General features: G+C 42.5%; 1 pseudogene across 1 annotated transcript; it reads left to right on the top strand.

Annotated features, from left to right (window-relative positions):
• The first annotated feature begins 11,503 nt into the window (after nt 1-11,503).
• On the top strand, nt 11,504-16,391 carry LOC147603183 (pentatricopeptide repeat-containing protein At5g27110-like; annotated as a pseudogene). Its single transcript, XR_015265733.1, has one exon. The product of XR_015265733.1 is annotated as a pentatricopeptide repeat-containing protein At5g27110-like (transcript).

Genomic DNA, 16,391 nt, shown 5'->3' with positions numbered 1-16,391 from the left:
AAATCCATGATTTATATAAAGTGCATGACACCATAGTAGGGATAACAATCAAGTGGTGTTGCATACCCACCAGTAATTTTACATGGTTCTAATTGGATGGATGCAGGTGGGGTGCTACGCTTGGGTGAAGATTTAGTATGCTCAAAGTTGTCTAATTATGACATCTAATTAATGAAGGACTTTACTTTCCACATGTATTTTCACATTGTCATATTTGTAGTGAATTATATAATTTAAGCAAGATAATATCACTAAGATAATGACTTATAAAACCTAGATTTATCTTTACACACACATTAGTGGAAATAATGGGTGTTCCGTATCCAACTATTGTCTTTATACTTTTGGAAAATTTTTAAAAATTATGGCTATTGCTCTTCCATGAAGCAATAGTATCCTTTAGTTACAAATCATTTCTTATGATTCAATACGACTCCATGCATTTTCTCTTGCATATCTTTCTAACTTAACCAAGGCATTATTAGAAGTAAATCAAACTAGCTGGCCAAGTTTAAGATGACATTTTTCCCCAAAAAAAAAATCGAACCAGATGGTCGCATTCAAGTGCTCTAAGCCACAATGTAGTACCCCAGCCCCGTGTTAGAGAAAGCAAGAATAAAGCAAGCTCAAGAGGTTGTGAAGAAGGTATAGGCTGAACTAAAGCTAGTGTTACTAACCTCGCTTGAGAATATCCTAGACCGTATCCTAAAGCCAATCATAGAACCAACTACGGAACCTCAAAGTTTTCTCTGCCTCAGAGACTCATGTCCATTCATCGCTGAAGTTTGTGAGACAAACACACAAATTTGTACAGCTCATCAACAATCGTAAACCCTAAATCCTAAACCCTAAGCCCTAAGCCCTAAAACCCTAAAACCCTAAACCCTAAACCTTAAACCCTAACCCTAAACCCTAAACCCTAAACCGGTTGGAGAGAGGAATCTTTGATCCTACCCCACTTAAAAAAGGCGAGATGTCCTCATGTCGCAGGTGGAGTATAATCTCTTTCATCTTCTTCTTCTTCAATCACTTCCAGTGTTACTGCCTTGGTGGAAGTGGACGGCCGATTCGTGAACATCTCCCTTTGACTTCCCCTATTCTGAAGTGGAGGTCTTGCATTACTTTGGATTGAAACTGAGGGTTGTTTAGAGGGTCTACCTCTGGGATTTCCCTAATTTTGGCAGAAAGGAACCTTGATTACTCTGGAAGGAAGGAGCTAGAGTCTGGAATCTTGGTCCCTGATTTTTTCGCCCCGAAAACCTTGATCCAAAAGGAGTCGGGAAATCCATACTACGATGTCCAAATCCTTGACAGTTATAGCATTTCACTTCCTTGTTCAAGGGTGGAACTTCTGAAGTTGAATTCCAGGGGGATTGAGTTCCGGGAAAAGGACCCTTTCTTCCATTCTGGAACTTTCTATATTCTGGGCTTGACCTTGTTGTCTCTTAGGTGGTGGAAGGTTGGAATCACCTTCTGGAGCTAGAAATCTTTTGAAAGATGATGGCGGGACCTTGACATCAAAGGCCTTGCGAAATCCTTTGCCATCCACACTGAAACTCGCTTGGAATTCTTCACTAGGATATTCAAAGGTTCGTTCAGTCCTCGAATGAACCTAGCCATCAAATGTTCTTCATCCAGCGGTGGCGAGTATTTGAGGAGGAGAGCGAATGCTTGGTGATACACTTCAATAGTTATGCTCCCCTAGGTTAACTCTAACAATTCGTTCATCTTGGTTTCCAAAAAGCCGGGAGGACAGAATCTCTTCCTTAGGTAAATTTTGAGTTCATTCCATGTCTGGGTGTTCCGATCCAGATGGTTTGTCTCGTAGTGGTTTCTCCATGCTACTCTGGCTGTTTCTACTATCTTCAGCCTTGCAAGAGTCATTTTACTTTTCTCATTGTACCTGGTGACATCAAAGTATTCTTCCATTGCTTCAATCCATTTCTCCACAGCCTTGCCCAAGTCTTTCCCTTCACCCTTGAAAGGTCTAGGCTGCCATCTATGAAGAGTTTTACGAACATCCAAGTCGAGCTCTTCCTCATCCAGTTGGGGGTTATCAGTCCTACCACGACGACCTCGATCCATGATCCTATCAATACTAAAATTCTCGTTAAGTCCCTTTATTTATAATTCAAATCCAACTTTAGATCCAACTGAATTCCGGGGTTCCTTATAGTCTGGTCAACCCCCACAGAATCCTGGGATAAAGATCCCTTGTACAAGAAGAACACACAGAACTCATTATCAGAGAACAATTCATTCAGAACATATCATTCATATCCTTAACACAATAATGGTCCATCAGACCAAAAATTCCATCTAAACATTCCTCCACGAGAATTTCAGTTATGCAGGTTCTCAATTTGTCATCCCTTAATTAGATTCACTGGGTCAAAGGTTAACAACAACAATCTGTCAGCACAATCCACTAATCTCATAGTGATTTGCTGAAGTCATAATTGTCATCCTAGTTACTAACATCATCATTGGGATTCGTCCCATTCATCCTCACTGTGGCTTTGTTGAACTTATCTTCCTTCAACCAAAATTCAAGGATCATCATCTTTCAATCAGAATCCAAATCAACTCATCAATTCTCAACCAGAATTCTAAAATCATATCAACCAACATTCGAATTCATCATCTGGATAGCATTTTTGCTTATAATTTCAGGGTCTTAGATTTACTCGTATAAATTTAAATAAAAATATCCATTAATTCAAATATGGCAAGAATTTCACTTTTACTATTTAAATGATTGAATTCCAAATGTCATGGGAATTCCTCTTTTATCATTTAAATTTTCTCATGCATAAAATAAATTTATCTAAAATTCTTCTAAAAATATCCATTATTTTAATATATCAAGCTTTCTCCTTTTCCATTCAATTACATGGATCTCCATTATCATGGGAATTCCTCTTTTTGTATAAAAATAAAATTACCAAAATTACCTCTTTTCTTAATTACTTATTTATGCATAAACACTAAAAATTAGTTTTCCATGAATGTGATGAAAATCATTCTTTTAGCATAGGATGACCAATCCTAAAATATGGTAGGAAGTCCTCTTTTCACATTATGTACAAAAATGAATTATGTATTAATTTCTTAAAAATTTTGCTATAGCTTTGATGTGCTATTACTGATAATTTTTAATATTTTTGAAAAGAATAAGACTTTGTAATATAATTATGATAGAATAACTCTCATTGGACCTAAATTCAATTTATGGAATTAAATCATAAGTTTATCATAATTTTATTAGCATATAAGCATTAAAAAGCCATTTCTTTAACCTCTAGTTTAACTAGCATAGAGTTTGATTTTTGAATTGAGAATTTATCAATGAGAAGCATCATTTGAATAGAGAATTGGTCATAGGAATGACCATTCTTTTGGGGAGAGAGAGATATACATAAAAAACATCCTAAATTAAGCATAAAGATAAACTTTTCTTAATTATTCATTACAACTCTTGAGAAAAGCCTGATTTGCATTATAAACACTCACCATGAAATTACATCTTACCTCTTGATCAATTGGTTTAGTATGTTGGAAAATAAAGCCCAAGGGTTGTTGAAGAGAGAGAGAGAGAAGATCCACTCTCTGCAAAAGTAGAGGATTTTGAAGGGATAATAGAAAATATGAATATTTTAATGTAATATTGGCATGGTATAGCTCAAAGATGATAATACAAAAGAATGAGGGTCTATTTATAGGTGACAGAGGGTTTAGGGTTTAGGGTTTAGGGTATAGGGTATAGGGTATGGGTATAGGGTTTAGGCTCTGATACCATGTCAAAATACGTAGCAAAAATGATAACCAAATCTGAGACTCCAAGAGCAAGTAGAGTGTAGAAAATAGACATCACAAGAGAAGGAGAGAGATAGCGTGTACGCTTCTATATACATAAGATCCCACAGTGAATACTGAATACAATAATGTGGGGGCCATGGGGCCATTTTATATGACCCCATACATGCAGTCGGCTAGTGCAAAAGTAGCCGACTGGGCCTGCAAGTCCACGACCAGCCCTACTCCAGCAGTCGGCCAGCAGATCATAGTCGACCAGTATGCACTAGAGGTCGGGGACCACACAGGGGAGTCAGCCAGCATCCAGATCAACTGACCAGCAGTCGGCCACCATCTGGAACAGCCGGGGTGGAGAAAACTGCCTCCCACACCAAGGGAAAAATAGGGAAAAATGGGGAATGAATACGGGGAGTAAGGAAAAATGAGAAAACAGCTATACAGGGCGGGCACACCAACAGAGGCCCTGGTGTCTGATAAAGATAGGAGATGACTTCTAACATCCAAAAGAGTTGATCCCACATTTGTTTCTCAATGCACATTATATGAATTGTCAGCATAAGTAAGTGAATTGTTAAAATTCCATGTAATAAAAGTATTTGATAGCCATGGATATATTTGAAAAGACTACTACATTATAGCCCTAGTCATCGTTGAAGTTTGTGAGACAAACACACAAATTTGTACAGCTCATCAACAATCGTACATTACACAACAATCCATCTACCGTTGGGATCATTGTGTGCAAAGTTCGTGTCCAACCATGAAAACAGTACTAGAAAAGGCTTGCTTTCCCACATATAAGATGCGATAACTAGAGAGAAAACCCCATGTCTACCAGCAAAAGCATACTAAACTATATGTGGTTGCATAGTATTTACATAAGACCAAAGGGACCTCCATAGCATGTGGTTGCATAGTATTTACATAAGACCAAAGGGACCTCCATTTATTTGCATCACGAGGACCTTGCACATTATATGTAAAGCATTTGATTGGTATATACAAATGTACAACAAGTATAAGCAAAACAAGTTATCCTTCAACCTGCATGGTTGCTTGGCTCTCTGTATCACTATACAATGTATAAAGTGGAATATCACTATGAACATTACTCGCATGTAAAAGAGTGTGAGTGCTAGCAGATACATCATGATTTGTCGCAATGTGTGCCAACAAGGGGTTACCCCTCACAATTGCATCCCATATTATGCCTACACCTGTAACATTATCTGGGATATCAGGCACCCCAAAAGTTTGTCTCGTTATAGAGGTTCCTTCTGTCCAATTACGAGACACTAAAGATCTTCGTCTAAGAGGACATTTTTCTTAGGTGTCTGCCATGTATTTGGCTCTTGCTTTGTCTTTTTTCCCTTTTATAATAAGAGGAGTCTTTGTGCCAATATACTTTTTCCTTATTTAGGGTGACATTTGGAGCCTACGCCACAATTTTCTCCTTCTATTGCTGCACGGGTACAACAAGGACAATCTCTAGAGGTGATATTGTCGCTACTGGCTGTTTTGCAAAAGTACCAATTGGCATTCTAATGCCATGTGTCCAAACTTTCTACAAGAGAAATAAGAGCCAACAAAGTTCCCCCATTTGAGCTTGAAGAAAGCTTGTGTCTAAAGTCCTTGCAGCTTAACATCCAAGGCCACTCGGGAAGAGGTTGGTTTATGTGTATCCCAAAGGATGCAAAATCTATTGACACTTCCATAAGACCTGGGACAGCAAACCACTTTGACCAGCAATTCCATCAAAAAAGGTAAAGCAACATGCATAAGTTCCACCCACACAAGAAATCTGTGTTTGATGAAGCTTTGATAATCCTTTGTAGGCGACCATGGGTATACATGCACCATCTGCTGTCCAAAAAAAGAGGTGACTTTTCCAAAATAGTTTGTTTATGCTGTGGATTAGTAAAATAGTTTGTTTATGCTGTGGATTAGTAAGTAAAACCTCATAAAAGCCACAAGCGCCAAAGTAGTATCCCTCAAGAAAGCAACCTATAAGCATGGCTTTAAGCCACTGCCCAACACACCAGCATCTGCAGAGGCATCTTTCCAAGAAAAAAAAGAATCATAGCTCTCTACGAGAGTTTCATCACAGGGTCTAGTAATACCTGGCCAGGAACCCGCAAAACGAAACTCAAGGATAAGCTCATCCAATGCTTTCTTGATCTCAGCAGCAAAACATTCATGAAGGGTGTCATAGAAATGTTACAGGTCGGGATCGGAGCAACGAGAGGAGAGCATTTCAAATTGTTGAGTCTCCTCCAATGTTTTTCTCTTGGACTCACACAAGGATCTCTGCGTATGTAGGAGAAGCCATTTCAGAGGCAACAGCTAAAATGTGACAGCATCAGGAGGGACCCCCTCATGCTGCATCTCTTCAAAATAGTTGAGTGCTTCCTTGCCATGCTCATGTTTGGCATATCTTGTGATCAGTGCAGTCCAAGAGACTGTCCCGAACTGGAAGCTTGTCAAACACTTCCTGTGCTTTCGCAAGCGAGCCACATTTTCCATACATATGCACCAGTGCATTGCCCACAACAATGTCTCCTTTCAAAAACCCTTTTCTAGTGATCTCAACATGCATTTCTCTGACTTTGTCTTGGGCTCCAATACTGCCACAAGCTTTCAGACTGCAAATAAAGTAACTGCAAATGAAAGTAACTGCATTCGGGGAGACCCCTTCAAATTACATATGTCTAAAACACTTCAATGCTTCCTCGCAACGCTCAGATTTGGCATATCCTCTGCAATTAGTGTGGTCCACGAGATTATGTCTCGTACTGGAAGCTTGTCAAACACTTCCTGTGCTTTATCGAGTAGCTCCTCGAAGGCCAATTGTAGATCCTAACGCAGTCATGAGGGCGGATCTGTTGAACATGGCACGCAGATCTAAATGCAGTCAATGAGGGAGGATCTACTAAACATGGCCGTGAAAATAGGCCGAGGAATGGCTAGGCACTAGGCACTACCCTGGAATCCAGACCATCCCAGATGAAGCCACATATTATTTCAAAGCTTGTGTAGAAATTCTCAGGACATGGGAACCCAATCCAACGTGTAGAAATCTTTAAGTCTAATTGTGAGACATATGGGCAAGTGAGCGACGTAACCATGATACATGATTTTTTCGTGACCCTAGAAGGGAAGGCTCACCAATGGTATCGAACACTAAAACCTGAGGATAAAGTCAATTTCACTCGACTTAAAAATGTGTTCATACAGCGTTTTGCTCAAAGGGGTGATAGATGGAGTCCTGTGGCTCAACTCCACAATATCAAGCAAAAGGAAAATGAGTCCATGCGAGATTATGTTTCTCGTCTCAAACACTTGAATTCAACATGCAAGTTGGGGGAAAGGCTAACTGATCAGCTATTGCCTTGCATCCAAAGAGGAGTCCGAGATCATAAGATGCATGATTATCTAGTGTTAGCCTGACCAGCTACTCTAGATATTTGTTGTAAGCTGGCCATTGAATATGAGGACAATATGCTTGAGTTGCCGCAACCAAAAGACGCTAAGGCAGCTTCAGTAGTGGCAACATCGTGAGTCTCCAATCATGAGGACACAGGAACCAAGAACAAGCAAGTTGGCAATATGACAGTGGAAGAACTTAGCAATGCCATCTTAGAGAAATTAAAGGTCAAGGATGGGAGAGAAACATTAGGAAACGCTCATCTCTACCCCCCAGAATTGATTTAGTGCTCTATTTGTAGACAAAATCACACGAGCAGTAGTGAATGCCCTCACTTAAGGCTAAGGCAATTACTCTATTGCACTCACTGTTAGAGATTGGGAACCGATGACACTTTCATGTGCAGGTATCTAAGAGTTCAGCCCTTAGCACAACTGCCAGCACACAGAGTGCCGCTAGCCTTGCCAGCACCACTAGTGCAAACCAATATGGTTGTAAGGTAGCCAAATACCTATCTACCAATATGGTTGTAAGGTAGCCAAGTACCTATCTACCAAGAGGGATGTTCCAAGCGCAAGACATGTCGCCTTTGCCGCCCCGCCACATGTTCTACCCCCACAGCCACCACAGGCTAAAATCAACCAAGTGTTATTGATATGCCTTTGGATGAAGTAAAAATCATACATAAAGTAAAAGTCAATAATGACTACTACGAGGAGCCCATGGAGATCACACCAGCGTATTATGTCTTACAGAACAACATGCCAGTACCAGTGTTTCAAACCACGATACAATGGAAAGGAAAAGACATAAACTCAACTATGTGAAGGGGACCTATACAATGTTTTCAGTGTAGTAGACCTCATCAGAGAACCTAGAGACATAGGCAGTCTCGCAGGCATACTGTCCACACTGTCAAAATGCTACTAGGACCATTGCTATGCAACACGCCGACATTGTGGGTAGATGGCAAGGACTGGGTAGAAGAAAAATTGAATCCAATGTCCATTATAGAGGAGAGTCAGTCACCTCTAGCAGAGAAAAACCTAGTGCATAAGGAAGACGAAACACCTAGATTTGTTAAAATACCTGTCAATCAATTGAGCCGGTATTATGAGAGTGATGATACGAATGCCACAATTCTAATCCGCCACAACAAGTACCAAGCACTGGCTATTCTAGATGGAGGCGCGGGTGTGAGCATTATTACCAAAAGGTGTTGGGAGAACTTAGGAAAACCAGAATTGGAAAGAGCAAATCTAATCATCAAGATGGCAGATAGAACTTCCTCAAGACCGATGGGGCTGTTGAAAAATGTTAAGCTTAAGGTCCTTTCATTCCGCTACCATCATACATTTTTTATAATTGACTCTCTACGCCAACCGGATTCATATAACATTATCTTGGGCAGACCCTTCATGAGGGAAGCCAAATTGGTGCATTATTGGGCGTTAGATCAAGTGTATGTTCGAAAGGATTCACAGATTCTAAAAATTGATCTACATACATGGAAGGCACATCCCATGGAAGGAAAATTGTTTAGAAATGATTTGGTCACCACAAAGTGGACCACATGTTTACAAGTCTGCCAACAATCAGTTGAGGAGAATTCACGGGGAGTGGAAGAAACCACAATATATGTGTCGCTTCCACCTGTGGATTTTAACGAAAACTGGATGCACGTGCTTGCCACTGTATATGTGTTGCCCCCTAGAGGAACCCAGTACGTCGAATCGGGAATTATTCCTACCACCTCAGTGCGCATGGTAGATGTGCAACCAAGAGAAGAGGAAACAGAGGATGAAGCCTCCAGTACAGAAGCGTCTGGCTCGCAAGGCCGCACAACAGTACCCAACACCTCGGGAGATGGCGAAAACAAAAGAGGTATATCGCTCGACGAAATGACCTTTTTACTAAGTAAACCCACGGATGCCCAGTGGCTAAGATATCTTGAGGTCACTAAGGTGCAAGAAGAGTTTTCTAAGAACTGGGGTGAGGAGTTGAGTAAGATAACCCTAGAAGGAAAACGAGGGAAAAGAGCTATGTGCCACAAGAGCCGAAAACGCCTAAACCCACTAAGGTCAAACGCAGAAAACGAAATAAGGCTCTAGTTGAAGCCAAATGCAAGCCAAAAAATGCAATAGCTTGGACAAAAGATGAGGAGGATGACAAGCTGTACCTACTCTCTGTGCCAGACCATTTAACATACACCATTGAAGAACGAAAGGTGGTCCAATTGATGACAGAGAGTAAAGGAAGATGGCCAATCCACTTCTTATGACGGTCTAGCTGAAATTAAGGAGGTGGATATTGCAGAGATAGGGGAGGACTCCAAACGTGTCTACGTTGCTAAATACTTAAATGCGGTTGAAGAAGAAGCGCTCATTGCTCTCTTAAAAGAATTCAAAGACTGTTTTGCTTGGAAATACATAGAGATGAAGGGTGTACCACCTGAGGTGGTTCAACACATCATTCCAATCATGGAAGGATCGAGATCATCCAGGCAAAAATCGTACCAGATGAATTCAAAATATGCATCGATTGTAAAGGAGGAAATTCATAAACTCATTGCCACATATTTCATCTATAAAATCGAGCACACAGATTGGCTTTCACCAATCGTGATTGTGCCAAAGAAAAATGCAAAATTGAGGGTCTATGTTAATCTCAAAAAGGTCAATGTAGCTACCAAGAAGGACCATTACCCACTGCCATATATAGAACATGTATTAGAACGGGTAGCAAGTGAAGAAGCCTACAGCTTCTTAGATGGGTTTTCGAGATATAATCAAGTGTCCATAGCACTTGAAGACTAGCATAAAACGGCCTTCAATACGATGTGGGGAACATATGCTTATAAAGTTATGCCTTTTGGCCTCACCAATGCCCCAGCAACTTTCCAACAGTTGATATGCATGGCCTTCAAGGACTACTTGCAAAAGTGGCTGGAGGTATTCATTGACAATCTGTGTGCACACTCACGTTGTTGGAGTTTATTTTGACCCGTGCCACATCAGGGCTTTTGATTTGAATAAATAAACTAATGACTTGTAATTCTGAGCTTTGAGATAAAGCCATTAGATGCCTAGCCTAATAATAAGGGCTATTACTTGTGCCCGTCGGTCTCTCTCCGACAACCGAAAAGTTTCCTTACAACTTGAATGGCTACATTGAAGCGGATGCGGATGCCCATGATCAGAGAAGAGCTAGAGAAGGGTTGTTTGAAATGTTGTTGGTGCTTGGCAACACTTTGATAGTATGGATGCAAATGTTGTTGGTGCTTGGCAACACTTTGATAGTATGAATGCAAGCACGATGATCTTGTAAAAGCAGACCAAGTACTTCAAGAGCTCCCTTCATGGAACCTCATCTCTTAAAATGTCCCGATCGAAGGATCTACCCAATAACACCAAGATGGGCAAAGATATGACCCATAAGTGCATGTAGGTGCCTAGGTCCTACCCACCGCAACAGCAACAGAGGTCCTACCCATAAGTGCATGTAGGTGCCTAGGTCCTACCCACCGCAACAGCAACAGAGGAAATAGTGAACTGTTTTCGGCTCTCTCTAGATGCCATGGCCGTGACTTGCTTGTAGGAGGAGCTTGATTAAGGGGGAACAAACTCATCAGAGAATTGCAAGGTATGGCTAAGGCAAGAAAGCATTGAACTATCTTGAACAACTCCAATATGAGGTCCTGTCTCCAAATACAGTGCCATGCACATGCATATTAAAATCGTGAGGTAGCAAAGTACTCTGCTCTTGCAAAAGCACCTCAAGAGCTCCCTTCTTGAGATGGCATCTCTTTAATTGCACGGATCAAAGGATATGCATGTGGACGTGTAGGTGCCTAGCTCCTACACGTCTTCGCACATCGATCGGGTGAGGCCGTGTCGGTAGAATGCAACACGAGAGCATATACGACTAACGGTGGGACTTTTTTTTTGTGTGTGTGTGAGAGAGAGAAACAAGAGGAAGGAAGAGAAAAAATGAGAGAGAAATGGGGGAGCAGAGAGTGAGAGACAGATGGTTCTTTTCTAGAACCTTGGTCACCAACAATGCGCGGGTTCAATATATAGAGCAGAGAGATTCGTACTCGTGTGTGTAAGAGAGAGTTTGTGTGTGGAAAAGTGTGCCCCAGAGAGAGAGAGAGGTATTAACGTTGGTAGAATGCAACACGAGGGCATAGACGACCAACGGTGGGACTTGAACTCGGGTGTGTAAGAGAGAGAGAGAGAGAGAGAGAGAGAGAGAGAGAGAGAGAGAGACATGGTTCTTTTCTAGAACCTTGGTCACCAACAATGTGCGGGTTCAATATATAGAGCAGAGAGATTCGTACTCGTGTGTGGAAGAGAGAGTTTATGTGTGGAAAAATGTGCCCCCAGAGAGGGAGTGTGTGAGAGAGAGAGAGAGATGGTTCTTTTGTAGAACCTTGGTCACCAACAATGCGCGGGTTCAATAATTTTTCTATGTAAGCAGATCTCTACCAAGGTGGATGGACTGCTTGGTACAAGACATGCTCAAGCAAACAGAAGAAGAGTTTTCTGCGAGAATGCACAAAGCAGTGCTGCCGCAGAAGAAGAAGAAGAAGAACAAGAGGGGGAAAAGGAGTTTAGAGGAAGCACTCGCTCTCTGGTAGCAGTAATGCCTTCCAAAACCTTGCATAAATCTTGTGCAGGTACACAGAAGAGGGAAACCTACTCTACGGTGCGCAAAATTGGGCTGTAAGCTTATAGAACACTCGGAAACTACCAAGTGTTTATGCTGGCGAAAGTCGAAAGAAAGCGCAACATGCAGAAGAAGGTTTTTGACAGATCTATGAATCAGAATAAGTGCTCCTGGAATTCTTTAATCACACGTCTTATCAAATGCGGCAAGCCACGCCATGCTGTCATCCTGTATCAGAAAGTGAAGAAGGAATTTTTACATCCAAATAGGTATACCTTTGTAGCCTTACTTAAGGCTTGTGCTGAGCTGAAAGATGTAGAAGGAGGCCGCCAAATACATGCGGTGATTGCCAGAGAGGGTTTGCTGGAAAGAGATCGTTTTGTCAGCAATGCACTGGTCGACATGTATGCCAAATGTGGCTCGTTTGCAAAAGCACAAGAAGTGTTTGATAAAATTCCAATTCGGGATGTAGTGACGTGGACTGCACTGATGGCAGGATATGTCAAACATGAGTGTGGTACGGAAGCACTGAACTGTGCAACTCGAGGGGGTCCCTCCAAATGCTGTTACATTTGCTTGCAGCTTGAAAGCTTGTGGCAGTATTGGAGCCATAGACAAGGGCCGAGAGATACATGCTGAGATTGCCAGAAAAAAGCTGCCAGAAAGAAACCTTGTTGTTGGCAATGCGCTGGTGGATATGTATGCCAAATGTGGCTCTCTTGCAAAAGCACAAGAAGTGTTTGACAAGCTCCCAGTTCGAGATGTAGTCTCGTGGACTGCACTGATTGCGGGATATGCCAAATGTGATCTTGGCAAGGAAGCACTGAACTGTTTTGAACAGATGCAACTTGAGGGGGTGTCTCCAAATGCAGTCACGCTCACTTGTAGTCTGAAAGCTTGTGGCAGTATTGGAGCCACAAACAAGGGCAGAGAAATACATGCTGTGATTGCTTGAAAAGGGTTTTTGGAGAGAAACCTCCTTGTCGGCAATGCACTGGTTGACATGTATGCCAAATGTGGCTTGCTTACAAAAGCACACGAGGTGTTTGACAAGCTTCCAGTTCGAGATGTAGTCTCGTGGACTGCTCTGATAGCAGGATATGCCAAACATGAGCTTGGTGAAGAAGCACTGAACTGTTTTGAACAGATGCAACTTGAGGGGGTCCCTCCAAACGCGCTCACATTCGTTTGCAGCCTGAATGCTTGTTGCAGCATTGGAGCCATAGACAGGGGCCGAGAAATACATGCTCAGGTTGCTGTAAACGGGTTGTTGGAATCGAATATTGTTGTTGGCAATGCATTGGTTGATATGTATGCCAAATGTGGCTTGTTAGCAAAAGCATGTGAAGTTTTTGACAAGCTTCCAATTCGAAGTGTAGTCTTGTGGAATGCACTGATTGCAGGATATGTTAAACATGAGTGTGGTGAGAAAGCATTGAACTGCTTTGACCAAATGCAACTCGAGGGGGTTTCTCCAAATGCGGTCACATTTGTTTGCAGCCTAAAAGCTTGTGGCAGTATTGGAGCCATAGACAAGGGCCGAGAAATACATGCTGAGATTGCTCAACTAGGGTTGTTGGAAAGAGACCTTGTTGTCTGCAACGCACTACTGGATATGTATTGCAAATGTGGCTCTCTTGTGAGAGCACAGGAAGTGTTTGACAAGCTACCAGTTCGAGATGTGGTTTCGTGGACTGCACTGATTGCAGGGTATGCCAAACACGACCTTGGTGAGGAAGCACTGAACCGTTTTGAACAAATGCAAGGCCATGGGGTCTGTCCAAATGCTGTCACGTTTGTTTGGAGCCTGAAAGCTTGTGGCAGTCTTGGAGCCACAGACAAGGGTAGAGAAATGCATGCTGAGATTGCCAGAAGAGGGCTCTTGGGAAAAGACCTTGTTGTTGGCAACGCACGGGTTGATATGTATGCCGAATGTGGCTTGCTTGCAAAAGCACAGAAGTGTTTGACAACCTTCCAGTTCGAGACAGAGCATCCTGGAATGCACTGATTGCAGGATATGCCAAACACGAGTATGGTGAGGAAGCATTAAACTGTCTTGAACAGATGCAACTTGATGGCATCTCTCCAAATGCTGTTACATTTGCTTGCAGCTTGAAAGCTTGTGGCAGTATTAGAGCTACAGAGAAGGGCAGAGAAATTCATGCTGAGATTGCTGGAAAAGCGTTGTTGGAACGAGATTTTGTTATTGGCAATGCATTGGTCGATATGTATGCCAAATGTGGCTCCCTTGATAAAGCACAGGAAGTGTTTGACAAGCTTCCAGTACGAGACATAATCTCGTGGACCACACTGATTGCAGGATATGCTAAATCTGAGCGTTGCGAGGAAGCATTGAAGTGTTTTAGACAGATGCAATTTGAAGGGGTCTTCCCGAATGCAGTTACTTTCATTTGCAGTCTGAAAGCTTGTGGCAGTATTGGAGCCCAAGACAAAGGCAGAGCAATGCATGCTGAGATCACTAGAAAAGGGTTTTTGAAAGGAGACATTGTTGTGGGCAATGCACTGTTGGATAGTATGCAAAATGTGGCTCGCTTGCTAAAGCACAGGAAGTGTTTGACAAGCTTCCAGTTCGGGACACAGTCTCTTGGACTGCACTGATCGCAGGATATGCCAAACATGAGCATGGCAAGGAAGCACTCAACTGTTTTGAAGAGATGCAGCATGAGGGGGTCCCTCCTGATGCTGTCACATTTGTTTGCAGCCTGAAAGCTTGTGGCAGTATTGGAGCCATAGATAAGGGCAGAGAAATACATGCTGAGATTGCCAGAAAAGGGTTATTTGAAAGTGACCTTGTCGTTGGCAACGCATTGGTCGATATGTATACCAAATGTGGCTCGCTTGTTGCAAAAGCACAGGAAGTGTTTGACAAGCTTCCAGTTCGAGATATTATGTCATGGAATGTGCTGATTGCAGGATATGCCCAGGTAGGAGAAAGTGAAAATGTTTTCCATATTTTTGACGCAATGAGAAGAGGTGGCCAAAAGCCAGATGGGTTCACGTTTGTCAGTGTTCTTAATGCATGCAGTCACGCAGGTCTAGTGGATAAAGGCCAGTTGTACTTGAGTCCATGAGGAACGACTATGGCATTGGTCCTACTCTTGAGCACCACACTTGTATGGTCGATCTCCTTGGTCGTGCAGGCCACTTAGACAAGGCGGTGGGGATGATTAAGAAGATGCCGTTCCATCCTGACCTTGTATTGTGGCATTCTTTGTTGGATTCTTGTCGAAAGTGGGGTAATGTGGAGCTTGGAGGCCTATGAACATGCAGTGGGATTGGGTGAAATGGATGCTGCTTATGTATTTATGTGTAGCGTCTATGTAGATGTTGACAAGCAGGAGGATGCAGAGAAGATCGAGGCAATGAAGAAGCTAGGACATCGTGGGCCTTATGCTGAGGGGATTGTACACCGGTTTTTGGTTGGGGATGACCAAAGCAAAAATAATTATGCAAAGCTAAAATAGCTTTCCTTCAAAATGCATCAGGAAGGTAATTCGCACGAGGTTTACATATCCAATGACGTAAAGAAAGATGTGTTGTGTGAACATAGCGAGAACTTTGCTATTGCATGTGCCGTACCTGATACATGATGAGGTCCAAAACCCACAGGTTTGTAATTACTGCAGCAATTGTATTGAAGATAGAGGAGAAAATTATAGATGCTAAATGCTTTCATCTTTTCAAGGAAGGAGAGTGTGCTTGTCGTCGTGACTATGGGTGTGTACTGTATCTGTTCGCCGTTGACCTCCGTCTCTTGTTCGTGCTCGCCGTCGTGACTATGGGTGTGTACTGTTTCTGTTCGCCGTTGACCTCCTCCTTCTCTTGTTCGTGCTCGCCGTCGATCTCCTCCATCTGCTTGCCGTCGATCTCGTCCTCTACAGCCAACCGTCGCCGGTACCTACCGCTGGCCTTTGTCTGTACTTGTTGCCAGTGCATCTGCTGATCAATTCCTGTATCTGCTGGCCCACTGTCGGGTGGTTGCCTCGCATCCCCTCCTTTGCCTTGCCTTCGCTGAAGTCAAGCTCTTCTTGTTCATAGCTGTTGCCTCTGAAATGGCTTCTCCTACAGACGCAGAGATCCTTGTGTGAGTCCAAGAGAAAAACATTGGAGGAGACTCTCAACAATCTGAAATGCTCTCCTCTCGTTGCTCCAATCCCGACCTGTAACATTTCTGTGACACCCTTCATGAATGTTTTGCTGAGATCAAGAAATCATTGGATGAGCTTATCCTTGAGTTTCGTTTGCGGGTTCCTGGCCAGGTATTACTAGACCCTGTGATGAAACTCTCGTAGAGAGCTGCGATTCTTTTTTTTCTTGGAAAGATGCCTGCAGCTGCTGATGTTGGGCAGTGGCTTAAAGCCATGCTTATAGGTTGCTTTGTCGAGGGATACTACTTTGCGGCTTGTGGCTTTTATGAGGTTTTACTTACTAATCCACAGCATAAACAAACTATTTTGGAAAA

Source organism: Cibotium barometz, chromosome 65, assembly GCF_041138505.1.
Source record: "Cibotium barometz isolate CiBa-2024 chromosome 65, ASM4113850v1, whole genome shotgun sequence".
NCBI lineage: Eukaryota > Viridiplantae > Streptophyta > Polypodiopsida > Cyatheales > Cibotiaceae > Cibotium > Cibotium barometz.
The sequence above is the reverse complement of the archived record's forward strand: the minus strand, read 5'-3'. Positions and strand labels throughout refer to the sequence as shown.